The sequence below is a fragment of the Cervus elaphus genome, chromosome 18 (assembly GCF_910594005.1).
Source record: "Cervus elaphus chromosome 18, mCerEla1.1, whole genome shotgun sequence".
NCBI lineage: Eukaryota > Metazoa > Chordata > Mammalia > Artiodactyla > Cervidae > Cervus > Cervus elaphus.
Genome location: NC_057832.1, coordinates 15249441 through 15276648, shown reverse-complemented (window position 1 = coordinate 15276648; position 27208 = coordinate 15249441). Strand labels below are relative to the sequence as shown.

General features: G+C 46.8%; 1 protein-coding gene across 2 annotated transcripts in view; it reads right to left on the bottom strand.

The window, feature by feature from the left end:
* Positions 1–27208, bottom strand: part of COBL (cordon-bleu WH2 repeat protein) — a 304756-nt gene that overhangs the window by 263521 nt on the left and 14027 nt on the right. The window lies entirely within an intron of this gene.

The window sequence follows — 27208 nt, the reverse complement described above, 5'->3', positions numbered from 1 at the left end:
CAGGCTTCCCTGTCTATCAACATCTCCTGGAGTTTGCCCAAACTCATGTTCATTGAGTCGGTTCATTAATGCCATCTAACCATCTCATCCTCTGTTGCCCCCTTCTCCTTTTGCATTCAGTCTTTCCCAGCATCTGGGTCTTTTCCAATGAGTTTTTCACATCAGGTGGCCAAAGTACTGGAGCTTCAGTTTCAGCATCAGTCCTACCAATGAATATTCAGGGTTGATTTCTTTTAGGACTGACTGGTTTGATTGCCTTGCTGTCCAAGGGGCTCTCAAGAGTCTTCTCCAACATAATTCAAAAGCATCAGTTCATCAGCACTCGGCCTTCTTTATAGTCCAACTCTACTGGAAAAAGCACAGTTTTGACTATACAGACCTTTGTCGACAAAGTGATGCTTTTAAATATGTTGTCTAGGTGTGCCAAAGCTTCCCTTCCAAAGAGCAAGTGTCTTTTAATTTCACAGCTGCAGTCACTGTCTGCAGTGATTTTGGAGCCCAAGAAAATCTGCAATTTCTATATTTTCCTTTCCCTATCTATTTTTGTCATGAAGTGATAGAACTGGATGCTATAATCTTAGTTTTTTCAATGTGGAGTTTTAAGCCAGATTTTTTACTGTCTTCTTTCACCTTCATCAAGAAGTTCTTTAGTTCCTCTTCAATTCCTGCCATTAGGGTGGGATCATCTACGTATCAGTGCCCATTATTTGTCAGATAATAAAGCTATCGCGGATCTCAGCCACACCTGTTTGTTTACACAGTAAGGCCTCCACCACAGTGCCAGAGCTGAGTGATCCTCTTGGAAACCCAAAAACCTGAAAACATCTGCCCTCTGGCCCTGTCCAGAAAGGTGTGGCAACCCCTGACCTGTTAACCCAAATGCCCTCTGGGGGCACACAGCCTGCGGATCCTGAGCCTGCCCCCATCATCTCACTCCCGGTGCCTCTTCACTGTTTCCACAGCATGCTCTCTACACAGAGGGCTGGCCCTGGAGCTGGCGGGCTGCCCTCTGGTGAATGGCTCACTGCCGTTCCGCCAGCCTGGGGGTATTCTATCCATCAGCTACTCACCCCAGCAGGACTTAACTGCTTAGATCCTGTTGCTTAAAGAAAACGCTAAGAAATTAATGGTGTGAAGAGAAAGAAGATGCTTATTTTCATGTAACCTAAGTTAAATGTCTAAGGAAAACAAATTAAGCTGTATGGATGAATGAATAAATGAATGGTTTACTTAGGTGATGGAAAGTCACCTGAAAAGAACTAAGATGGAAAAAAAAAAATTCTTGTCAGTCCCAGGGGGGTTCTGCAATCAGATTTTTTTTAATTGAAATTGATCTGCAATGTTGTATTAGATTTACATGTACAGCAAAGTGATTCAGTTATATATGTGTGTGTATATATATATACACGAAAATATGTATTCATTTTCATATTCTTTTCCATCATGATTAATCATAGGATATTGAATATAGTTCCCTATACTATACAATAAAACCTTGTTGCTTATTTATTTTATATATAGTAATATATATATGTTAATCCCTAACTCTTTAATTTATCCCTACCCCCACCAATACTTTCCTCTTTGGTAACCATACATTTTTTTCTATGCCTGTGGGCCTAATTTCTGTTTTGTAAACTGTACTCAGAATTGACCAAAATTCTTTTTGATTTCTTAGTTGCTTTTAGAGAATCTGAAGCTGGAAACCACAGACAATGCATTCTGGATGGGACCCTCTATCTAAAGATTGTAAAATACATGTAAATGCGCGTTTCTAAGACATTTCATATTTTCAAGTCACTCATTCAAGTGCTGAATCCTAACCCCACTTGGGTCAGATCAATGGCACTGCCCACAGTTCCCCACACGCCATGCTGTTTCTTGCACGACTTCTCCCAACAGGGTCAGTTCTGCCCCTGAGGCAGCTCTGCTTGGCTTTCCATCGCTTGCCCAGGTCTCACAGGTGAGATGTGGTACCTCCACTCCCAGGCAGCCTGACTCTGTGAAACAGCATCTTCACCCACTCTATGATTCAGACTCCAGAGGAGCCAGAACCAAAAGATATTTTAGATTATAAAAATTATAAATATTTTTGCTACTTTACACTCCAGTATGGGCTATGCCAAAAAAAATCATATAAATTTGGAAGTTTGAAAAGGAGAATTCAGATTATGGAGAATTAACACACTCAGAAAAGAAACTGATCAGAGTTCCATTCCAGATCCTACACATCAGTGAAATGTGCTCAGACATCTGAACACTCAAACACGTACAGGGCCGGTGGCGCCTACTCAACAGGCACTTTTCTGACGTTTTTCACCCCAAAGCCTATACTCTGGGATTCTCCTCAGGGCAAGCCTGTGGACAAGGCTTGCAGTTAGAGGAAGAGATCCCGCAATGTGGTCTGCATTCGGGAAGACTCTGCACCTCTGTGTCTGAGCAGGCATCCATGGGACGCACACCAAACACCACCACAAACAACAGCACTGTCTTTTCTGGGAACAAAAGTCAAATCAAAGGCAACTGTAAAGCAACCTCAAAACATGAAGCTAACGTGTGTTGTGAATTTTTAACGCATGTTCTAGCTGGTCACAAAGGCGTCTCGGGCAATATGGCAGGCATCACTATTTGAAATCTCCTCTTTACCAAAAAATAAGCCAATGTCTGTGGCGACAGTCCTGAGAAAACTGTTCTCAAGAGCAGGTAGTGGTAATGAGACTGTTACGTTCCAACACCTGATTCTGCTTTTAGAAGGGAAATTATCCCAGACGGGCAGCCCTTGCCTTCCGAGCAAATGGGCAGCTACATTCACAGCATATTACAGTGAGTGGATTTATCCGGAATTTAACATCAAGATCCTAAAATGAATTAGACATTTCAGCAGAGGGACAAACTGATTTTACCTACTTCAAGATAGCTCACTTGCCTAACTAATTCAATAACCAAACACAGGAAGTTCCCTGGCAGCCTTGAGGTTAGGATTCTGGGCTTTCTCTGCCGAGGCCTGGGTTCAGTCTCTGGTCTGGAACCTGAGATCCTGTAAGCCGCATGGCACAGCTATAAATAAATAAATAAAATGAAAAAATAATCAAATACAAATCCAAAAATACTTAAACACTTCAGTGGTTCTGGAATTCCAGCACCTCCTAAAAGCTGTTTTAGGTGTTTATATTTAAAGTGTTACTGCATCACCCTGGTTCGCGGGTCAGCACTCCCATCTCTGGGACACCAGCTTCACCTGTAGCAAGTGGATGCCATCTTCCCTGGCCTCCTGTCTGGACCCTCTTCTGCTCCCTCAGCTGCCCCTCCTGGTGTCACGCCACATCCTGACCTCACACCGCCGCCCTCACGGTGACCCCAGCCTGCATCCCTGCTGAGCACCTCCACGGCCTGCTGCACTCCCTGACGCTCACACCTGCCTCAAACCGATACCAACCTCATTTCAACATCTCCCCTCCCACACGTGCCCCTGCTGCCCACCATCGCCCGTCTCACCTCCAGGCAAAGAGCACCACGCAACCCAACAGTCCCGTCCTGTGCCCACATCCAGAAGTCAGCCCACTGACCGCACTTCTACGAGACTCTCCAATATTCCCCTTCTCGCCCAGGGTCACTGCTGCCTCTCTAAAGTCCAGTTTTTAAGGGACATCTGAGATACTTTTAATGAAAAGAATTCTTCTCTGATGCAAATAATTGGGCTTGCTTCTCCAGTCTACGTTTTTTATGCATGGGTTTTGTCTGAAGTGGGGAAACATTAGTACTAACAAGTGGAAGGAAAATCAATCGGCTGTACTTCAGTTCTTTAAAGGCTGAACTTCGGATTCCCAAGTGACAGAGGGGTGAGAAGTGACGGGGCAGGGCTGAGGAGGGGAGGGGAGGGGAAGGCCGCATGCGTGCTCCCTCCAGAGGTATGACGGCGGCGACTGAACAACACTGCACAAAGCCTGAAAGCTGACGGTGATGGTTTATTTGCCAAACCACACTGACAGCTTCAGCCCGGGACACAGCCGCTCAGGTATCTCTGAGAAACTGATCTGAACAGCTGAGGAAGGAGCCAGGGCATATGGGAGTTTCTGCCACGAAGACCAAGTGGCTGGAACATCAAAAGGTTCCTGTTGGGACTTCCCTGGTGGTCCAGTGGTTAAGACCCCACACTCCCAACACAGGGGGTGTGGCTTCAAATCCTAGTTGGGGAACTAAGATCTTACCTGCCACATGATGTAGCCAAAATAAGGATTACTATTAATTAAAGAAAACAAGACATCCCAAGTTAAGGAATGTAGTGCTGTCTGTGTATGGGAGGATGCAGGAGTCTGGGCTCTTTGAAATCATTGCTTCGATCTGTACCTCACTATCTGGGGCCAGTACCCTATGCTTTCTCAACCTGAGTTTCCTCAGTGATGAGAAGGTGGCTGAAATGTGATGGATTGATGGCTGCAACACCCTTTGTTTACTAATATGGCAGAGACTTTTTTTTTTTTTCACTGAAACAGCAATTGGGTGCTGCCAATACCAGACCACGAGTGGGGCCAGAGGGCTGGGTGCTGGGGAGCCAGGTCACCCTAGGACTGTGGCCTCCCCAGCTGCAGGAAAGCTCTGGCAGCACACTCTGGAGATGCAAGAACAAGGCTGCATTCATTCCAACTCTATTTCACTCTGCAGTCACGCTGCATGAAACTGAAAGACATTCTCAGTGTCTAGGTGCAGGACTCCCCCTGCACAAAGAGAACTCTGAGATTGTTGCAGAACCCCCACTTCCAGATCTACCTAAGGGAGCCACACCCAACCCGCCTGGGCTGCCCCCCGAGTGTTGGCCCCTGTGGCCCCTATGCCCAGAGGCCTCCCCACTTCGCAGAGCTGATCTACGGGAAGGGATGGCTAGGGAGCAAGGCTGCACACTGGAGAACAGGAGTCGAGCTGGGCCTTTACTCTGAAATATTAGAGGAAAACAAGCCAGTTCCTCACCATCTGCAAACAAATGGGCAAGCATGAGAGTCACATGGGAAACTTGCAAAACTACAGGAGCCCAAGCTGCTCGGATCCAAGACCCTGTGTGGGGGGGTGGGGGGGGCGTGCCCAAACCTCATCCCATCCCCTACTCCCACCCCGCAGGCATATACCCCACATACCTTCCCCAGGATAAAGTTATACAAAAACATTCACCCAGGAGTTAGAAATTCCAGCTGTCACCTCAAAGTGAAAAATAAAAGCAATCATCTCCTTTTTTTCCATCGGGAGTGTTCACGGACCCCGATGACATTCTGGAGCCCCACGTCCTCCCCAGTTGTATTTTCTTCTTCCTCTAGTCTGCCCTCCCTCCCCACAGGTCTGGGGGTTTCCCTGTTTTAACAAAGAAGCCTTTATCATCTTATTTATTCTTCAACAGAATGGAGCTTCCTTCCTTTTCCAAGGAAATGCCCTTTGTTTCTACAAACAAAACCCTGGTACAAACACAGGAGAATGTGTCCTGTGAAGAAGCTAATGTCCAGCGGCAGGACTGGTGAAACTCATAAGGAGGTTGTGGACTTAGACTCCAGGACAGTGCCGTGGTTTGGTGACAAGAAAGCAGCAATTCTAAGGAATCCATCTGAATTAGAACCTGAGATTTGGGCTGTCCGGCTAACAGCGGCGAGCAGCACATTCAAACCCATGACAAGATGCTCTTTACTCACTGGAGCCTTGCTGGCTGTGCCTGTGAGTCCCTATGGGAAGGGGCACCTGCGCTTGCCCCTCAGGTCTCACCCCCCGCCTTCCGTGAGGCTGGAGGGAAGGGGGAGCTGGACACTCTGCAGCAGCCCCTAGGTTGCCTGGGGCCAGGGCAGAGGAGTCCCTCAGAGACTCAGGAGTAAAGAGGGAGACAGACCAGATAAGAGCAGGAAAATGGAGCGGACAGCACGAGGGAGAGTGAATGGCTGGCTCAGCCCAGAGTCACAGACCTAGAAGCACCTGGCCCCCCAGATGGTGAGGGGCTCCCATCCTGTCTCCCGCAGGGCCCCATCTCTAACCTCTGCAAAGGCAGCAGCGGGGCCACGCCACAGGCCCTGCAGAACTGGGATCCCTGGGTGAGGCTTCCCTGCTGCCATGACAACCGTGGATGCTCTGGTCCAAGCCACAGTCCGGCTAAGTCAGAACCTGCCAGATCTGCGCTTGTGAAGCTCTGGACCAGTCATTCAGGCCAGGCATGGCCATGAGCCTTGCCCACAGCCTGAAGGGTGTACCTGCATCTGAAGTCAGCAGCCAGGCCTGGGCACCCAGCTGGCCAGCCAAGTTCACTGTCAGCGGGCAGGCAGCAATCAGGTTCACGCACGCTAGCCTGGACAGGGTTCCCTGGAGAACATCACTGGTAAGGCCCCCGTCAGAAGTGAATATTGAACCCTCTCCTCCGAATGGCGCTGATGCAGCAAATGAGCCAGTAACTGATCTCATAGTGACCTCACTCTGCCTGAAATTGCTGGGGGTCCTTGTATGGCAACAATTCACAGAAATAAATGGGTGAGCTGTATGGAATATTAAAAAAAAAATTTATTTCAATAAAGCTGTACCTTTTTAAATTATGGAGACAAAATATTTATTTGAACGTAAATTCTTTACCCACTAAAATGCTAAAGTCCCAAAGTAAATTTATAAAATCCCTTGAACCTTCCAGTCCAGTGTGTGATCCTGTGTCCAGTCTTCACCATTTCAGTGGAAAATAAGACTCTTTAAAAGGTGCTCTTCCCTTCTTTGGCAGGTGACTGAGTGGGCAAAGAATCTGCCTGCGATGCAGGAGACACGGGTTCAATCCCTGGGTCAGGAAGATCCCCTGGAGGAGGGCATGGCAACCCACTCCAGTATTCTTGCCTGCAGAATCCCATGGACAGAGGAGCCTGGTGGGCTACAGTCCACAGGGCTGCAAATAGTCAGACACGACTGAAGCGACTTAGCACACATGCCTGCACTTCCCTTCTTTTCCTTGCTTCTATCTCCTTGAAAAGATTTAGGTAGCCAAGGAGGCGGCTGGAGTGGGGAAGAGGTGTGGTTGGTATACACAATGCATTAAAGGGATAAGTACATCCATATAGGGTTCTGGGAGTTGGGCTCCTGGCGTCAGAGCTGGGAGTCAGCCACATGGAGAGCAGGGGCAGGGAGGCAAGAGTGTGTCCTCCCAGAGAGGAGCGTTTGCATCTGTGAAGATGTACACATGGACGTGGGGAGGGAAAGGGGGAGGATGTCAGCAAACGTAGATGTTAATAACCGGGGAACCGGGATGGGAATTTACAGGAATTCTCTGTAGTAAGCCTGCAAGTTTCCTGTCAACTTGACAGGTTCTAAAATAACAAAGTTAAAAACATATTGGTAGGATTTCCCTGCTGGTCCAGTGGTGAAGAGTCCATCTGCCAATGCAAGGGACACAGGTTCATTCCCTGGCCTGGGAATATCCCACATGCCCCGGAGCAGACAGTCCCAGGAGCCACAGCTACTGATGCCTGAGTGCCTACAGCCCATGTTCCATAACAAGAGAAGCCCCCACGCACCTCAACTGGGAAAAGCCCGTGGGCAACCAAGATCCAGGGCACCCAAAAATCAAAGAATAAATAAAATCTAAAACCGTATATATTGGTAAAAATGGAGAAAGGACTAGTGAACCACGCAGGGATACAGGCATGACGCTGTCTGACTCCCCAGCCACCACTGGATCTGGCGCCTGCCCTGGCCCAGGAGTCAGCCCCTCCCCGTCTCGCGGCCCCTGCTCTCTCTGTCTCCGCTTCTCCGAGTTTCTTTGGCCTCCTCTGGTCCTCTGTCCTCCCTTCCACAGACTGACCCTCTTTCTTCCTCCTTCCTTTCCCCATCCCCACCCACCCAATCAAGAACTCAGTTCAAAATGGAGTTAGACTGTATCTTTTATTTTTTAGGTTGTGTAATACAGAAAAAAATACAAAGATTTTGAGAAACTTTATGTAAAATAATTTGCTATTTTCTTCTCAAATAACAGTTACGGTCACTTTTTAAATTTTATAAGTATAATGAGTAAAGAGTATTTTTAAATGTTTCTCTCTGGATAAAACAATGCAACTCTTTTCTTACTATCTATATAGTCATTTTCCCCCCTATATGTCAGTCATCCTTAATTAAAAAAAAAAAAATTTCTGTGGTCCTAACTTCCCTCTGGGATGTATGCGTATATAACTAATAAGACAAAGATGACCAGACAGACAGCGGACAAGGGGAGGAGGGGTGGACTGCTGCGCAGAGAGAGGACGCACATTCGTGCCCACCACAGTCTGTGTGTGGTCAGGTGCAGATACAGCAAGGCCACTGTCCCAGGCGGCCTTGGACTCAGTGCAGAAACTCCCAGCACAGAGCAGACAGGTAGCAAGCCATCATGAGAGGCTCCTGGATGCGCAGACACACCACCTCCCTTCTCCAACATGCTTTCTGCAGTCCTGGCCACACCCCAGAGCAGATCAGTTTCATGGTATTTACCGACCTCCTCTCTGCACTTACATGGGACACACAATAAGCGCAGCCCCTGGGGACGCCTAAAGGACAGTCCTACCTCAGGACCCAAATCACAGGGGCCGGCCTGGTGCCAGGACCACAAACACGAGCATGTAAATACCCATATCAAGTGATAACTACATTTAGAAGCTCCACATTCACAGAAACTCCCACGCACACGCACACCGAGCAAGCAGGGAGAACTTGATCCGGAGCTTAGCCGATCTGAGAACCAGGCCCAGCAGGGCACTCCCATTTATGGACACCCGTCCCCTCCTGGGGCCCCACAGGAGACAACAGTGCTATATTTAGACAGGTCCGTGATTCCAGCCACTGCAGCCAGCAAGCACGGATCCACCTCTTCCGTGTGCTTCTCTTCCAGAAGTTAAGAGACAACAAAAACGATAAACAGCAGTGACAGCTATAATCTGCAGAACTGGGCGGGGGGTACCCTCCACAGGGGGCGTGTGCTCCTTGTTGATCTCAGCGTGGAGGAGACAGGAGATTGCGCGGCGGCCAGGCTGCTGCATGCTGAGCGCTGACTCTTCATGCACCGCCCTGCACCAAGCCCCGCGCCCATGACAGGCGCCTGCAGGGACACTCCCTCCGGATGCCCGGGCTCGCGGGCAACGGGCAGCCTGTCATCTCTCTCAGGTTACCGGCAGGCCCGCCCTGCGAGCCAGCCCAGACCCAGAGGCTAACCACCGTAGGGCTTTTCTTTTTAAAACCCCAGTGATTTACTGAGAGGTCACACAACAAATGTATGGCAAAGGCATTTTACATTGCAAGAGAAATCATGAAGTTTTAATGTTTTAAAACTTACCTACTAAAACCCAGGTCATTCTCAGCAGGGATACTGCCCAGAAACTGCATGCAAGAATCTAGGCCCTAACTACAAAAGAGGAAATAAAATGTGTGATATTACTGCGATATTCCCATGGGTGCGCAACATATTTTTTTTTGATAAATTTTTTTCCCTCTATGTTTTCAAATAAACTGCCTGAAATTTTCAGCTCTATTTACTAGGCCCTGCAATTATTATTTTCATATGAGATGCTTTGATACATGCCTTTCAAAAAAATTTTAAGGATTTTTTGATGACGACTTTATTGAATTTCTTACTGTATTGCTTCTGTGTCATGTTTTGGTTTTTTGACTGTGAGGCATGTGGGATCTTAGTTCCCCGACCGGGGATCAAACCTGTACCCCTGTATTGCAAGGTGAAGTCTTAACCAATGGACTGCCAGGGAAGTCCCAACACATGCCTTTTACAAATAGGCTTTATTTTTACAGCAGTTTTAAATGTGCAGCAGAATTCAGCAGAAGGTACAGAGATTTTCCAAATACCCCCCCACACACACATATGTACAGCTTCTCCCATTATTAACATCTCACAACAGAGTGGTACCTTTGTTATAATTGATGAACATGCATTAACATCATCCTCACTGAGAAACCCTAGTCTACACTAAGGTTCACTCCTGGTGTCACAGACTTTATGGGTGCAGACAAATGTATGATTATGTCTCCACTTCTGTGGATTATACAGAGGAGTGACATTACCCTAAACACCCTTTGTGCTCTATTTATCTCTCTTCTTTCCTCCCTGACTCCCTAATCAGGAAACCACTGGTTCTCCACAGTCTTCTCGAGAACGTCACATACTTAAAATCATACCGTGCATAGCCTTTACAGATTAATTTCTTCCACTTAGTAATGCATGTAAGTTCCTTCCATGTCTTTTCATGGCCCTGTACTTCATTTCCTTTCAGCGCTGAATTATATCACACTGACTGATATTCCAGGCACATAAATCTTAAAAGAAAAAGAACATGGCTCCAAAGGGACAAACACACCATGCCCTATCTCTCCCTCCCGGTGCAGTTGTAAGGCCTGGTCAGCATGCTTGAAGCAGCGATTTGAGAACTCTGAGAAGTAAACCGTAACAGGCGAACTTGGGACGAAGACTGGAATTCACAATACCACCAAAAGGCTGCTAAGTTCACCATTTCTTCCAGTCCTGGACACAATACAGCATGAACTCTGTAGCGGGCAAAGGCCTGGACAGATTGCACTCCAGGAAGAACCCTCTAGTGCTGGCTCCAAGAGCAGCAGAGGGTACCCTAGTGCTCAGGGAGAATGGGGTGTACACCATTCTCAGGGGGAGCAGGGGTATGCTCACCCCTGCTCTCCTTAGCCCAGTCCCAAGCAGAGCTGGTGGCAGCAAGGCTGAAGGCAGCGGGGGCCCAAAGGACCCTGGAGCTCTGATGGAGGAAACCTGTCCTCTGCCATCAGAGAAGCGGTGGTTTCCAGGAGGTGGAGTGAGCCCCACTGCTTTTTCTAATCTCTGTTCTTCTGCTGCTTTGCCCCAGAAGTGGGCAGTCTTGGGAAGTGCATCTTGGAGTCAGGTAAATACAGCCCCAGTTTTCTGGCCTGAGGACCAAAAGGGGAAGCTTAGAGAAGCAGACAGCCCCGGGGAGATTGTAGAAAAAACAGCTCAGGAAACTCCAAAATGTCATCTGAAATCCTGGTGGCATCTCTGAACTGCACCAGTGTGGATCTGACCCTTACCAGCAACCAGAGACTTTGAGAACTGGACTAGGAGAGAGAATACCTGCTGGGTCTCAGTCTGGCCACAGCCAGAACAAACGTGGGGAAGATTAGAAACACTGAAAAGGCTTTGTAAGCAGAACTGATGCTGAAACAGTAGCTACAGAAAGCTTGGCAGAAATTTAAGCTGAACTCAGTTGAGTCAACCGCCTGATAAAACAAAAATATCAACATTCTCATAAGACATAAACAAAACCCAGAATACCATAGCATAATATGCAACAGGTCTATCCAGTTACTCATCTCAAGTCACATGGGGAAAGACACCATCAGATGTCACAAAAGACCCATGGACTGGAACTGTGATTGAGACCTGAAGCAAATGTTATAAAAGCACTCCAAGAAGTAGGAGCAAACATATGTGAAATCAATGGAAACACAGTAAGTCTCAGCAAGGAAACAGAAGCTATAAAGAAATACCAAAGGAAATTTTAGATTTGAAAATATAATAACTGAAACTAAAAAATGCAGATTTACTGATTTTGAGTATGTCAACATAAATTCTCCAATCTGAATAACATCAAGAGAAGTGGTTGACAAAAAAATGCACAGATTCAGGAACTGATTAGACAGCACCAAAAGGTCTAACACACACGTCAACAGACTTCTAGGAGGAGAGGAGAAAGAAAGTGTTCCAGAGGAAAATTTATTAAGAAGTAATGGCAGAAAACTCCCCCAATTTGTTAAAAGACAGAGGCCTACAGATTCAAGAAGTTCAGTAAACCCTATACAGGACAAATAGAAATTTACCCACAAGGATGTTATTATCAACCTACTGAAAAGTAAGGACAAGGACAAAATTATGAGAACAACAAGACAGACCCACGTTTCTTATATGAGAATAATCTGAATGCCCACAGAAACCATACTAGCTAGAAGGAAGAGAGAAAAGAAGGCAAATGAAGGCAAAGAGAATTCACTGCTAGCAGAATTGGTCTAAAATAATTGCTAAAGTAAGTTCTTCAGATTAAATAAAAACAATATGAGAAGGAAACCTGGAACGTGAGGGGCGGCAGAAATGATGACATCTTGGCAAATGTAAGAGGCCATTCCTCTCTTCCTGAACTCTTTAAAATACAGGTGTAACATGTAGCCATGGAGAATACCTACATTCCACATGAAATGATAAACTACTAATTCCAGGGAGACTGTGAAGTGTTTACATATTTTAATCATAGAAAACCCATACAATTAAACAAAAGGTAAACTTTAACACCACAGCAGAAAAATTAAAATTAAAATCAGACAGTAAAATTTCTGAACAACTCAGAAGAAGTCAGAAAGGGAGATACAGGAATGCAAAACAGGCAAGAAAGAAAAAAAGACTAAGTTATTGTCCTAAATTTTTAAAAATCATTAAAACTACAGATCATTTTCTTCATTCAGACAAATGGTTTAATGAAATATAATGGTATGATATTATGATTTAATATAAATGGTCTAAACACTTCAACTAAAAGATGGATTATTCAAATACATACTACTTCAAGAAACTTATTTTAAATATATGAAATAGTAAAGTAAAAATATGGAGAAAATATACCATGCAAATGTTAAGGAAAATAAAGCTGGAATGGCTATGTCAACATCAAACATAAAATGTCAGATGAATTCAAGAAAATCACCAGGGATAAAAAAGGGCATTCAGTTCAGTTCAGTTCAGTCACTCAGTCATGTCTGACTCTTTGAGACCCCATGAATTGCAGCACGCCAGGCCTCCTTGTCCATCACCAACTCCCGGAGTTTACTCAAACTAATGTCCATCGAGTCAGTGATGCCATCCAGCCATCTCATCCTCTGTCATCCCCTTCTCCTCCTGCCCCCAATCCCTCCCAGCACCAGGGTCTTTTCAAATGAGTCAACTCTTCGCATGAGGTGGCCAAAGTACAGGAGTTTCAGCTTCAGCATCAGTCCTTCCAACGAACACCCAGGACTGATCTTCTTTATGATGGACTGGCTGAATCTCCTTGCAGTCCAAGGGACTCTCAAGAGTCTTCTCCAACACCATAGTTCAAAAGCATCAATTTTTCGGCGCTCAGCCTTCTTCACCATCCAACTCTCACATCTATACATGACCACTGGAAAAACCATAGCCTTGACTAGACAGACCTTTGTTGGCAAAGTAATGTCTCTGCTTTTTAATATGCTATCTAGGTTGGTCATAACTTTCCTTCCGAGGAGTAAGTGTCTTTTAGTTTCATGGCTGCAGTCACCATCTGCAGTGATTTTGGAGCCCCCCAAAATAAAGTCTGACACTGTTTTCACTGTTTCCCCATCTATTTGCCATGAAGTGATGGGACCAGATGCCATGATCTTAGTTTTCTGAATGTTAAGCTTTAAGCCAACTTTTTCATTCTCCTCTTTCACTTTCATCAAGAGGCTCTTTAGTTCTTCATTTTCTGCCATGAGGGTGGTGTCATCTGCATATCTGAGGTTACTGATATTTCTCCCGACAATCTTGATTCCAGCTTGTGCTTCATCCAGCCCAGCGTTTCTCATGAGGTACTCTGCATATAAATTAAATAAGCCGGGTGACAATATACAGCCTTGACATACTCCTTTTCCTATTTGGAACCAGTCTGTTGTTCCATGTCCAGTTTTAACTGTTGCTTCCTGACCTGCATATAGGTTTCTCAAGAGGCATTACATAATGCTAAAGAAATCAATTCATCAAGAAGACATAATAGTCTGTTTCAATGCACCAAACAAAGAAGCTTTGAAATACAGGAGACAAAAACTGAAAAAAACTCATCAGAAAGATAGACAAATCCACCATTAAGTTTTGAGGTAACAGTCCTCTCTTGGTTATCATTATAACGAATACACAATCAACAGGATATTGAAGAATGGAATGACACCATCAGCCAACCAGATCTAACTGACATTTCTACAACTCCATTCACCTGTAGCAGAAAACATTTGTTGTCTAGCACACATAGAACATTCACCAAGATAAAATATCTCCTGAGTCACAAAGAATTGAAAGCATATAAAGTATGTTCTGGGCTTCCCTGGTGGCTCAGATGACAAAGAATTCACTTGCAATGCAGGAGACCTGGGTTCCATCCCTGGGTCAGGAAAATCCCCTGGAGAAGGGAATGGCACCCATTCCAGTATCCTTGCCTGGAGAAGCCCAAGGACAGAGGAGCCTGGTGGGCCATAGTCCAGGGGGTTGCAAAGTCAGACACAACTGAAGTTCTCTAACCATACTGGAACCTGACTAGAAATCAGTAACAGAAAGAATAACTGTAACATTTCTAAGCATTTGTAAACTGCTTGTATTATAAATAATATACTTCTAAGTAAACCATGGGATAAAATGGAAGTTTCAAGGACTTGAACATAAGTGAATAAAGAAATAAGTGAATAAATAAATAAATTAAAATTGATGGATTGATAAAAAGAGCTCAGAAAGAAATGTATAGTATCAAATGCTTACTTTAGAAAAGAAATATCTCAATAATCTGAGTTTCACTTAATTAAATTTAAAAAGAAAAATTAATTAAATTATGTAGAAGGAAGACAATAATAAAGAGCAGAGAAAGAAAAAACCAATAGAGAAAACAACAACAAAATTTAGCTATTTGTAAATAAATAAATTTGTAAAGCAAATAAAATTGATAAATGTAACACAAGAATGACAGAAAACAGAGAAGATACCAATTAGTAATATGAAGAATTAAAAGGAAGCTATTACTACAGAAACATTGAGAGAATAGGAAGGCGATGCTCTGCACAGACCCATGCACATAATTAAACAACTTACATGAAATGCACAAGTTCCCGAAACCACAAGCTACCAAAACCTCACTGAAGATAAAATAGATAATCCAAATATACTTATTTAATAATCGAATTTGTAGTTAAGAACTTATAAAAAGAACTTAAAAAAGGATTTTCAGGCCCATATTGTTTCACTAGCAAATTCTACTAAATATTTAAGGAAAAAATAATTATACTGATCCTACCAAATCTTTTCCAGAAAATGGAAAAGGAGGAAACACATCTCAAATTATTATATGAGGCCAATATTACACTATTGCCAGAACCAGATAAATGCATCACAAGAGAACTAAATATCAATACTGCTCATGAACATAGATGCAAAAATCCTCAAGAAATATTAGCAAACAGAATCAGTGATATATGAGAAGAATAATATACCACAACAAAGTTGGTTTTATCTCAGGAATGCAAGGCTGGTTCAATATTTTAAAAATCAAAAAATGTAATTCACCATGTTAATTCACCATGTAATTCACCATGTCTTCTTCATCTGCAGAAGAAGAATCACATGAACATGTCGATTAAAACAAAGAAAAGCAATTGGCCCTGTTCAGCATCAAGAACTCTCGGCAGGAGTAAAGAGAGCTTCCTCTGCAAAAAGCCTTCAGTCCCATCACACTAAAGGATCCTAAAGGCTGAATGCACTCTCCCTAAAATCAGAAGCAACACGAGGTGGTAGACTCTCCGTCCTCGCATTCAGTCTCAAACCAGAAGTCTACACCGTGGGATAGAAGAGAGAAAAAAACGCATAAAGACTGGACCAAAAGGAAGAAAAACATACATATTTTCTAGGCATATATAGTAAATCCCAAAGAATCTGCAAAAAACCAAACAAAACCTTATACTATTAGTAAATGAGTTCAGCAAAGTCACAAGGTCAACACACAAATCAATTCTGTTTCTACACACTAATGAAAACTGGAAACTGAAATTTCAAATTCCACTTACGAAGCCTCCAAAAATGTAAGATACTTAAACATTTGAGCCAACATGGATCTATATACTGAAAATGACAAGAAACTCACCAAAGAAGTTCAAGAAGACCCAGATAAATGAAATGCTATATCAAGTTCACGGAACAGAAGACTCAGATTGACTTACGGATGTAAAAACATTTCAGGCATGATTTTTTTGTAGATATAGATAAGCTGAACCCCCTCACTGTTCACACAGATGCACAGCCTGGGAGAGAAACGAAGCGGAGAATATCTGCAGGGCCAACAGGGGCTCCCCCAGGCATGCCCACTGCACCTGGGGGCCTGTGGGTCATCACACTCCCCATCTCCCCAGGTAGTGGGGGGCAAGTGATTCTTCATGACTATGACTGCTATGTCTCGTTTTCACATACTCTTCTGTCCCAAATAATAAATGAGTATATCTTTTGTTTATTTTGCAGGGGCTTCTAGCCCACCATTCTCCTCTTTACCACCAGTCACCATCAGGGACAACCAATACCCATTGGCCCTCCTCTCCCTGCCAGTTCGCTAAACCCACACCCCACACTGAAGTCACAGCCGCTCCCAGCCACCCAAGGGCCTGCTCCTTCATCATCTGGCCTCCAGCCTTCTTCCTGCCTCCCCAGGAGCTTCCAGGCCAGTGTCCGGGAGGGTGCCACCTCTGCCCTCACCTGACACACACACTCTCAGGGTCATGGAGGCAGCGCCATGACGTGACAGCAGAAAAGGGATTGGTTTCGTTTCACAGAGTGTCATCCTGGTTTCCTGATCTGGGAGGATAACAGAGAAAACACAGTGCGCCTGTTACAGGGGAGCATCTGGTAAAAGGTGACGATGTGGGATGTACTTACAGTAAAATATGTTCCTTGCTCATCTGAAATTCACATGATGGGCATCCTGTATTTGATTTGGCAACCCTAGTTCATGGGAGGGTCTCAGTGCACCTGGGTCTCAGCATCCTCCGACCACCCAAGCAGTGGGTATGAAGTGCAGGGGCCAGCCCAAGGAGACACACCTTCGCAGGTCCTTCCTCACCATCAGCTGACACAGTGGGCACTAAATGCAGCATCCCCACCAGGTGCAGAGCTCAAGGCTCCAAGGTCCCTTCACTCACATCCCTACCCCACGTGTGACCTGCTGTCTAGCATCTTGCTCCAAAAACACGGCTCCAGATTCCAGATGTTGCTTTGTCCACCTCCCCCACCCCCAGGGCTCACAGTCAGATGCCCAGCCTGAGGCTGGCAGCTGCCTTATCAGGGTGCATGATTCTGAACAAGTTTCTGTCTCTCCCGGAGCCACATGTAACCAAGGCTGATAGGACCCAACTGGCCCTCCCCATGGGGCTCTGGACAGTGGAACCTCAGCACCGGCTGAAGGCATTGGTGAAGGGCCTTTCAATGCCACCGTTCTCATCTTCACTGTTGACAAATCACAGCAGCTTCTTCCTCCTCATTCTGCCCCTGCACCTGCTCACCAGTCCACCCATCTATACCCGACATGCATCTAAATGCCTCTCTCTCCATCCCACCCACAGCTTGTCCATGGGCTCCGAACACTTCCTTTTCTACCTGGGCCCCCAAGGCAGTTCCTATCTCAACCCCCACCCCAGCTCCAGCCTTGCCCTCCCCACAGCCCCAGGGCTGTTTGTTGAGACAGCTGATGTGCTTCCTTCCCTCCTCCACACATATCCAGGGAGGATATGCAGCTCTCTCATCCTTCCAGAACTAGGTTGTGCTCTTGGACACCTCTGTGCTCCGCTCCTGCCATCCTGCCTCCTCATGTGAGAGGGCTGACCACTCATTTCCTACCCTCGGACTTTCAGGCACACAGATGCAGGCTTCCCCTGCTCCACAGGGCATGCTTAGGACATGGTACCCACAACACGGTACCCACAGGTCCATGGCTGGCTCCTCTCTCTGCCAGCCACTGCCAGCCACTCTGCACACAGTAGGTGTGCTGACATCATGTGTTAGATAAAAGTGAGCTTTCCAGCAAGCCATGGAAGGTAGGTGGGCCGCAATGACCAGAACTAATCCTGGGAGTAATTAATGACCTGTCAGTGCCAGGAAAGATGATGTAGCCTCTGTGGAAGAGAGCTTGTCCTACTTTCAACAATGAGAACCATGGAAATCAGCGCTTCCCTTTCTGCCCGGCTCGTCAGAAACACAAGGACGCAGCAGACGCCCCCTCCCTGCATGGAGACTTGCTCTCACCGCTGGCATCCCCCGCCCTCTGTGCTCCCTGGCCTGCTTTTCTGTTCATACTTTTGATACCCTTCCTGATACAGGCCCTAGACCAGGCCTCCAGGAGGCAGAAGAGCCACAGAGGAAGCGTGCGTGGCATGCCAGGGAGAAGGTGGGAGCCTCTTCAGAAAGTGCAAGGATGCGATCGTCCTGTGAGCAGTCAGACCTGGGCCTGGCCACACTTTCAAGTCAAACTGAAGGGCAGTGCTTGTGCCAGGCCGACTCCTGCCCCCGAGCGAACCTGACCGGACCACACGTGGCATCGAGGAGCTGCGGTGGGATCGGCCAGTCCCTGGCTCCAAGTCACCCAGGACACCCAAGGCCACCAGCACGGCTCAGTGACCCTCCCTGGGTGTCAATCGGAGGGGAACATGGGTTCTGAAGCCACAGGAGAAGCAGGGGGATGGATGGCCAGGGTCCTTCCCAGATGGCAGAGGTCCCGTGAAACCTGAGCGGGCCCAGCGTGGGCCGTCAGCTGGAGAAAACCACTGCGGCACAGACGGACCTGTCCTCTGCCTCCCCCCGTCTGTTTCAGTCTAGCAGCTGGGGCACCCCGAATCCCGGAAGGATGGGCATCACCTTTTCTAAAACTCTGAGGTGAGGGGTCAGAGGTCATAGTCCTGGGAGTCCAGCCATCCCCACTACTTCTTCTTGGCAGCCTCAGCTTCCCCCCATCTCTCAGATGCAATGATTAAAATGACATCAGCAAACACTAAGTCACTCTTCCCCAAAGATGCTTGGCGGCTTCCGTCCAGCCACTCTGCACCTCTCTGTTCCGTGAACACCCGGCCTCCCGTCCACGCTCCCTAGAGCATGCACCCCATCACTCTGTGCTGGCCTCTGCCCAGATCGGGGTCCCTCCCCTGCACAGGGGGGCACACACGCTGTGATGACAACTGTGAGCTGGACCCCGACACACACAGAGGGAGCTGGAGGGACCGGAAGAGGCAGAAGGGCAGAAGACACAGCAGAAAAGGGGCCAGAGGGATGAGCAGGAAGGAACATCGCTGCAGCTGAGCCCTGTGTCTGATGCCCTGGGTTGTCCTAGCGAGTAGATTCAGCCTAAGAATGACTTCTGCAACTGTTCCAAGTTACCTGAAGACAATCTGGGCAGCTGAAGCAAGGACAGGAGACTCAGTGCTATTAGGGAATTACTGTTAGGTCTGTGAGGCAAGATGATGGGATGATGGCCCTGAGTAGATGAGTGGCCATGAGTCAGATGAAAGGACAGCGAAGGGCTTTACCCATAAAACAATCAAGCCAGATAATAAAAAGCTGAAAACTTTGAAAACAAGATAACAGGCACAAACGGGCACACGGGGACCCCCCCATATGGTGTCTCTACTTCTATGTGTGTTCAGAATCTGCCGTCATATTGTTTTAAAAGGAGAAATACTTCATTTGTGCCATTTCAAGTCATCCACTAACTGGAATTAGCTGAATCTTCAAATTGACAGCTGTTTATTACTAAATATAGGGCAGTCCCCTGAAAAGTGATCTATTCCAAAATTACCTTTTTCTTTTTTTTAAGGTGAGTACTATTTAAAAAAGAATAATGATCATGTGAAAAAAAAATGCTGAATCAGAAGCTGGGAAAGCATTATTCAGCTGTTTCCATGTGCTGTGTGGATGGCTCAGGCCAAGTAGCTGTGCCCCCTGCAAGCCCCCAGTAAAGAGGACCTGGACCCCACAGAAGCGCCTGGTCCTCCAGGCCCGGGCACACAGAAGTGCATGGGCACTCCTGCAGCTGAGGCCACTGCTCCTGGCTGGCCTGATTCCACCTCCCTCTGAGTTAAGACAATGACTGAAGAGGGAATTATTAAACACATTTGATGCGCCCCATAAAAAATTTACATTTAAAATTCAATCAACTTCACGTATGTGAGAAAGCTGAAAAAATGAAGATGGAAATGGACCCAGCAAGTGTAATTCTCCTCCACTGCTGGTGGAATGCAAAACAGTACAGAAGCTTGGAAAACCACTGTGAGCTTCTTAAATGGTAACCATATACCTACCATGCAACCCAGCCACTGCACCCCAGCAGTTACTCAACAGGAAAATGACCCATGCCCACACCAAGACCATAAATGAAAACTCACAGAAGCTTTATTTGTAGCGGCCAAAACCTGGAAACAAGCCAGATGTCCATCAACAGGAGAATGGACACACAAATCATTGTAAATAAATAAATGAAATGAATCCTCCTATCAACAAAGAGGAACAAATCACAGGAACGCCACGATATAAATGAAAATCAAAACCATTATGCTGAGTGAAACAAGAGGAGAGAAAAGAACACGTGAGAAGGGGCACTTCTCTGAGTGCCACTTAGAGAAGATGCTGGAAAATGCACGCCGACCTACAATGACAGAGGTGCGTGGCACAAGCTAACTTTTGAAAGTCAGAGGGAACGCCTGCACCCTGACTATGTTGATGGTTTCCAGGATGTAAACACAGATCAGAATCCATCAAACCAGATGCTTTAGTCACATGCAGCTGACTGTACATAAACGTAACTCAACCAGTGATACAAAATTTGGTACATTTCCCCAGTCACAAAGAGGGAAAAAAGAATCAATTCCTAAAAAAGACCTTGTCTTCAACATACTGAGAAGAACAGCATGAGTGAGATGATTCATAACGAAGGGCCAGCAAGATCAGTGGCTACGGCACTGAGGTCAGGATAGAGTTCTAGGCATATAAAACACAGCTCTTCCGCCTGGAGCAGTTTACCTATACTTTTCATCCATCAGGACCAACCTTAGTCCTAACTTTGTCCAATTTAAGGTTTGCTATTTTTCTGTATCTGACCTCACTAGTCCAGGATACTTGCACACTTTTATATTCCCTGCCGATCTAACATAGTCCTTGCATGTGGTCTGTGCTCAATTTCTATAGAATTAAGTTTCACCTGTATCACTTATTCAATTAAAGCTATCAAAATTGTTTCTTTAACAAAACACTCCCCAAGTAAAGGAGACCAGAGAAGCATCTGGTGGGCGGCCACGCTCATGGGCCGCACTGACACAGGCCTGCTCTGTCAACGCAGCTCAGCTGGGCTTCTGTGCAAGGACAGGTCCCCCCCGGTGAACACGACATCCTGGGGGTAAGGAGCCTGCACGTCCCAGGGGTCCTGAGGGCACACTGCTCTGCAGCTGCCACGGGCCCCTTGCTTCCTGCAGGGCCACTGAGACGACGTGGCCAAGGACTGCCACCCAAACAGAGAATCTGCAGCTCAAACTGGTATCCTTGACTTTCTCGTTGATGCTGAAGTGTCCAGTTCCCACAGCCTCCCAGATGTCTGCACTTCTCCCCTTCTTTGTATCCTCCTTTTTGATCATTAGAAACAGAAATCTCCCCATTGAATATACCTCTGGGTGTCTATTTACGCTAGCTAATCTTGGTGTGATATTTACAGCTCCCCGCGCCTGGCTACTGCTGCTGTGTCTGGAAGGAGTGTTATATTTAAGAACTGCTTGGGCACAACCATTTTCTGAGAAGGCCTTTCATAAAAATAAACCTGCCTGATCTTCGCCCCACCCTATAAGCAGGACTAACTGCTCCTTCTCTACTGGGTATTCCTGCCACAGTCTGTCCACCGTCCCTGTCCCATGACTCGCTTGGAGATCAGGCCTTCCTTCTCCATGGTGGAATCTGCCAGGTCAGGGACAAACTGTCCACGCCCAAGAGACCAAACCGTGGGTGAATTTTAATGAATTCTTATTCTTAGAAAATCATAGTTGATTAAATGAATACATTTTTAAAGGGTCCTATATCAGTAAAAATTAACCATTTCATTTTTAAGACACCTATTATAGCGAGGGAAATAAAACCCAAACTTAAGACAGAGGAGGAGAATGGGGAGAAAGACAGCATCCTCAACAGTAAAGATGCAAATCTGAATCTAAGAAAACATTTCAATGAGTGCAGACACTTGCATCTTCCCATACATGGAAAAAAACTAAATCATTAACTGCAGATGTCGGGCTTTTGTGACTGTAAGTAATCTTTTGATATCTGACTATATGTTTTTTCCCAGCAAATGATCCTATATATTCTGGCTCCTCGTTGGAGCAGTTCCTCAGAGCTGCCTGAGAGGCTGTCTCCTGGCCTATAGTCCTCTGTAAGATCCCCAAATAAAACTTAACTCACAATTTTTAGGTTGTACATTTCTCTTCAGTCAACAAGAGTTAGTCCTAAGACGCTGGAAGCTGTTTGATTAAAAAGACTTTTGATGAAAAAATTAAAAATGAAGCTTGAGTTTGTTTTTGGTTTTGTACTAAAGAATCATTTTATGCAAGTTGAATATTTTATGTCTTTTTTAATCAACAATTTATTTTTCAGACAAGTAATTCTGCAGGAAAACAACTAGGTGAATCACCCAACAAGTATTTCAGAGCCTTCCGGATGCTTGCAAAGGCTTTATAGCCATTTCCATGTTGCGATGTTGCCAGTGATTCAACAGCTAGAGGCTAAGTATAGCAGGAATTTTTGCTTGCCTGCAATCTGGCTTTTTCCAAGGCAATTTGGTTAAACCAAATGCATTATATTAAAACATACACAGAAAGGCCTCTGAAGAGGAAATCTAACAGGGAACAATTGGGCCCTATGTATGCAGCTCTTTCAGACTAAACACACCTTTACCTCCTTGAGAGCCTGAAACAATGTGTTTCTTTACATGATCCACTTAAGGACCGGATGGGAGGATGCACCGTGGGATGGATGAATGGATGGATAATCTTTATGAAGGACTGGACACTTCAGCTACCTGGGAGTTCCTTCAAAGCCTACTGATTCAGCCAGAAGCCTGGCTGCCTAGGACGGACAGAGTTGCCAGTTAAGAAATTCCTATATTCTGAAGAACTTTGGCAAATCCCTAGCCTCCACTCTGAGGTGAGATGGGAAAGAGGTAAATCAGTGAGGATCATAGAAATGCAGATTTTGCCTATGTTCTCCTGTCTCTCTTCGTAAGGTCACAAGTTCCCAACTGACTGCAGGAGGAATAACCCCCAATCCATGGGCCCCCGTTCCGGGGGGACTAGCCATCAGCGCCCCTGGAAGCTCTCAGAGCCAGCTGGAGGGTCCCAAGGAGGACCAGCGCGTGGGCCTGGGCCCGGCGGATGGCGGGGTGAGGTGGTGGGGTGGGACAGCAGCCAGCAGTCCTATCCTAAGAATGCCAGAACACAGCCACGGTTGAAAGCGTCTGGGGAGGGGGCTCCCCACTGCTTCGTGGAGAGGTCCTCCACTGCCAGAGGTCTGGGGTCCAGAGCCCTGAGCTGTGGGAGTCAGCGTCCCCATTCCTGAAAGGATGCCAGCATAGCACCCAGGGACAGATCGGCTGAGGGTGTAAGTGACACGAAGCGCAGAAAGCCTGGAGGCACCGCACCCCGGATCCACAGACCAGAGCTGCTGGGCTCGGCCAGGTCTGGCGGGGCCACCTGGGGAACGTCTCAGCGGCGTCAGACTGCAAGGAGAGCTTCTGGACACCATCTGAGCTGCAGCCTCATCTCACTGCAGGCAGCTCCAAGGACCACACTCTGAACATAATGGCCTCAGGCCTGCCGCAAGCACAGGCTGTCCACCTCTGGCCCCGACCCGGCTGGCTGGCCTTGCTTCTGTCTTCACCATCACAGGGGTTAAGGTCTGCCCTCCAGTCAGACTCAGAACTGCAGCCGCTGAGGCACAGAGGCCCGCACCCTGACGGGGGTCCCAACAGCGGACCCTGATGCTGAGTGAGGCAGAGTAGCCTGAGCCCCGGGGGGCTGGGCCTGCACCCTGCACCCTGCATCCTGTTACCACCACCTGTGCGATGCCTCATGGAGGAAGCGGGTACTTGCCTTCTCCTGGGAGGCCTGGAAACGAAAGGAAAGCCGGCAGCATAGCCCATGGAGGCCCCAGCTCCAGCCCACCCCCAGCCAAGGCTCCCTGCCTCCGGCAGCAGGGGCCTGCCTGAGCCCCCACCGCTGACACTTCCTGGAAAACCTGCCCGTCTCTTCTCCTTAGACCTAGAACTTTCTTCAGGGCCCCCAGCAACCTTCCCACAAATACATGAAGCGTGCACTGCAGCACAGCCTGTGATCCTGGGTTCAGATGTGGGCTAGCCTCATCACCTCGCGGAATCCAAGTTAACCGCATCACCCAGCTGATCCTGAGTTCACCACGTCACTCAGCTGACCCCAGGTAAACCATGCCACCGGCTGGTCACCCTCCCTAACCTCTCCGTGTCCCACTTTCCTTATTAAAACTGGGAGACAGGGTAGCCCCCCGTCCAGGCTGTTGCGAGGATGAAATGGGGTTAATACAGCAGCCCTGTAAACAGTGCCTGGAAGGCCCCCACGGTCCGCATCCTCCCAGAGATGTCGTCACTCTCCCCTTGAGGCTCCCCGCTCCCCTGCCCCGACGTGAGCATCTAGAGAAAGAGCCTGAGTCACGCTCCACCCTCACCCACGTGCTTAGGGGACCACTGTGGGCGGTCCACTGCCAAGGAGGGGCCAGACCCGGCCTCGCCTCCAGCATGATAAACGAGGAGCAGGGTCACACAATAAAGCAAGGATGCCCTGGCTTCCAGCTGGCACCTTGGGTGAGGAGTTCCACTCTGACAGTCCATCGCTAACACAAAACGAGAAGACCGCTTCTTTTATCCTGAGGAGCTCCAGTCCTGGCGACGACCGTGCTTTCAAAGGTAGGAACCTGACTGCATTCCTTTTCACTCCCTGGTCATGAGCTGCTACCACTATTTCTACTATTTTTAAGGAGGGCTGGCACAGGACGCGGGGTGCGGCTGTCACTGCAGGCACAGACAGCTGAGGCCACCCTGATGATTCACCTTCTGGCATGTGCCAAACCACTGGCTCAGTGATCTCAACGACAACGGTACACCACCCAGAGGGCTGCACGCTTCGAAATGAGCTACTGTTTCCACTGCTGTGATAAACCCTGAACTTCACAAGTGAGAGCCTTTCTCAGGCCTCGTTACAGAGTTAATGCAACAGTCCGTAATTTCAGGGTGAGGCTCTTACATTCACTTTCAGGGAGCAGAGATGTAAAAACTTCTGTCCTTTTAAAGAATCTGGGGACAGGACACATGGCTGAAGGTGGGCTGAAAAGGCCATTATCCAAATCCAGTAATGAGGTCAAGGTGCACACCTGCTTTTGTGTACTCAGCAAGGGCCGGGTGGGTGGTGAGAGAGGGTGGGGGCATCCCGGCCCCTGGGATGGAAAAGCAGCAGATACAGAGGCGGGTCCATGGGATCCCAAAGAGTTGACATGACTGAGCGACTAACATGTCCACACTTTCACTTTCATTCAGTATTTTATCTAATTGCCAAACACACATTTTCAGGAAATCATCTTGTGGTGTTATTTCTCAGCAAAGATTCTACACAGTAGCTGATCAAACACACATGAACCATGGCTGACTGGATTCCATGCTGAACCGAGATTATTTACTTTATAGTCTCTTTAATGAGTAAAGGATATCATGCAGAAATGTTGGACACAGTCCAGGTTTGGAGCACAGACCTCTTCCAAAATCCCCAGTGGCCCAAGTCAGGAGACCGCAATCCAAGCACAGGCTGCCACACCATCTCCATCTCAGTCAAGAGGGGACCAGTGATGAAGGCGCCAGGGTCTGAGCGGCACCCAGAGGGTGCATCTGAAGACCGTGTGGTCCTGCCCGCCATCCCCTACATCCACACCCTCAGCACAGCAGGGACTAGACAGCAGCAAAAACGCCCTGCTCCTCTCACACAATCCCCAACCCTCCACCGCCCGGACCTCCTGCAGAGCAAGGGGTAGTCACTACTGCAGGCTGATAAAAGAAAAGGGACGTGAGTGAAACCTGGGAGAAAGCTTTTGCTCCCAATGATATGTCACTTCTGCACACAGAAAATAAATGAAAACATGTTTCAATGTCAATGCCTATTTAGCATTATAAAAACACTCCCTACCTGATGTACCTACACCACAAGCTGGAGAAGGTGTGGAGGGAAAGGGACCCTGCTCCACCGGTGGTGGGAATGCAAATCGGTGCAGGACAGCACTGTGGAGAAGAGCATGCAGGTTCTCCAGAAAACTAAAACAGAGCTACCATACGATTCAGCAATCTCACTCTGGGGCATTTATCCAGAGAAAGCTAATTTGAAAACATACACACACCCCTACGTTCATAGCAGCACTATTTACAACAGAAAAGACACAGAAGCAACCTGAACGTAAGTGTCCATCAACAGAGGGATGGATAAAGAAGATGTGGCACAATATACGATGGAATATTGTGTGTGTGCACTCAGTTGTGTCTGATGCTCTGCAACCCCATGGACTGCAGCACGCCAGGCTCCTCTGTCCATGGGATTTCCCAGGCAAGAGTGCTGGAGTGGGGTGCCACTTCCTTCTCCAGGGGATCTTCCCGACCCAGGGACTGAACCCCTATCTCCTACACTGGGCAGATTCTTCACTGCTGAGCTACTGGGGAAGCCTACAATGGAACATTACTCAGCCATAAAAAGAATGAAATTATGCCATCTGTAGAAAAAATGGACCAAGAGACCATTATACTAAATCAGTCAGTCAGAGAAAGACAAATATCATATGATATCACTTATATGTGGAACCTAATAAAAAGATAAAAAGGAATTCCCTATAAAAAGAAACAGACCAACAGACATAGAAAACGTGGTTATCAAAGGGGATGGGGCTTGAGGGATTAATTAGGAGTTTGGGACTGATGGACACACACTACTACAGATAATCAACTGAGACCTACTGTGTAGCATGGGGACACCCTACTTAGTATTTTGTAACAACCTATAAGGGAAAATAGTTTGAAAAAGAAAAAATATATACACATATGTAACTGAATCATTGTTTTGTACATTTGAAATTAACCCAACATGGTAAATCAATTATACTTCAATTAAAAAATAAACACTCCCTCCTGAAGTAAAAAGTTAAGAGTGAAGCGTGCACTCCTCCTGCACATGAGTGTATTATTAAAGCCTCCCTGGTTTAAAAAGAAGCCATCCATTACATCCCATTAACCTCCCCAGCTAAAGTCCAAACACAGACATAAGAATACGAATCATTTTAAACTCCAAGTGAGAAGTCGCATCAAGAATACATTCCAAATGTATAATT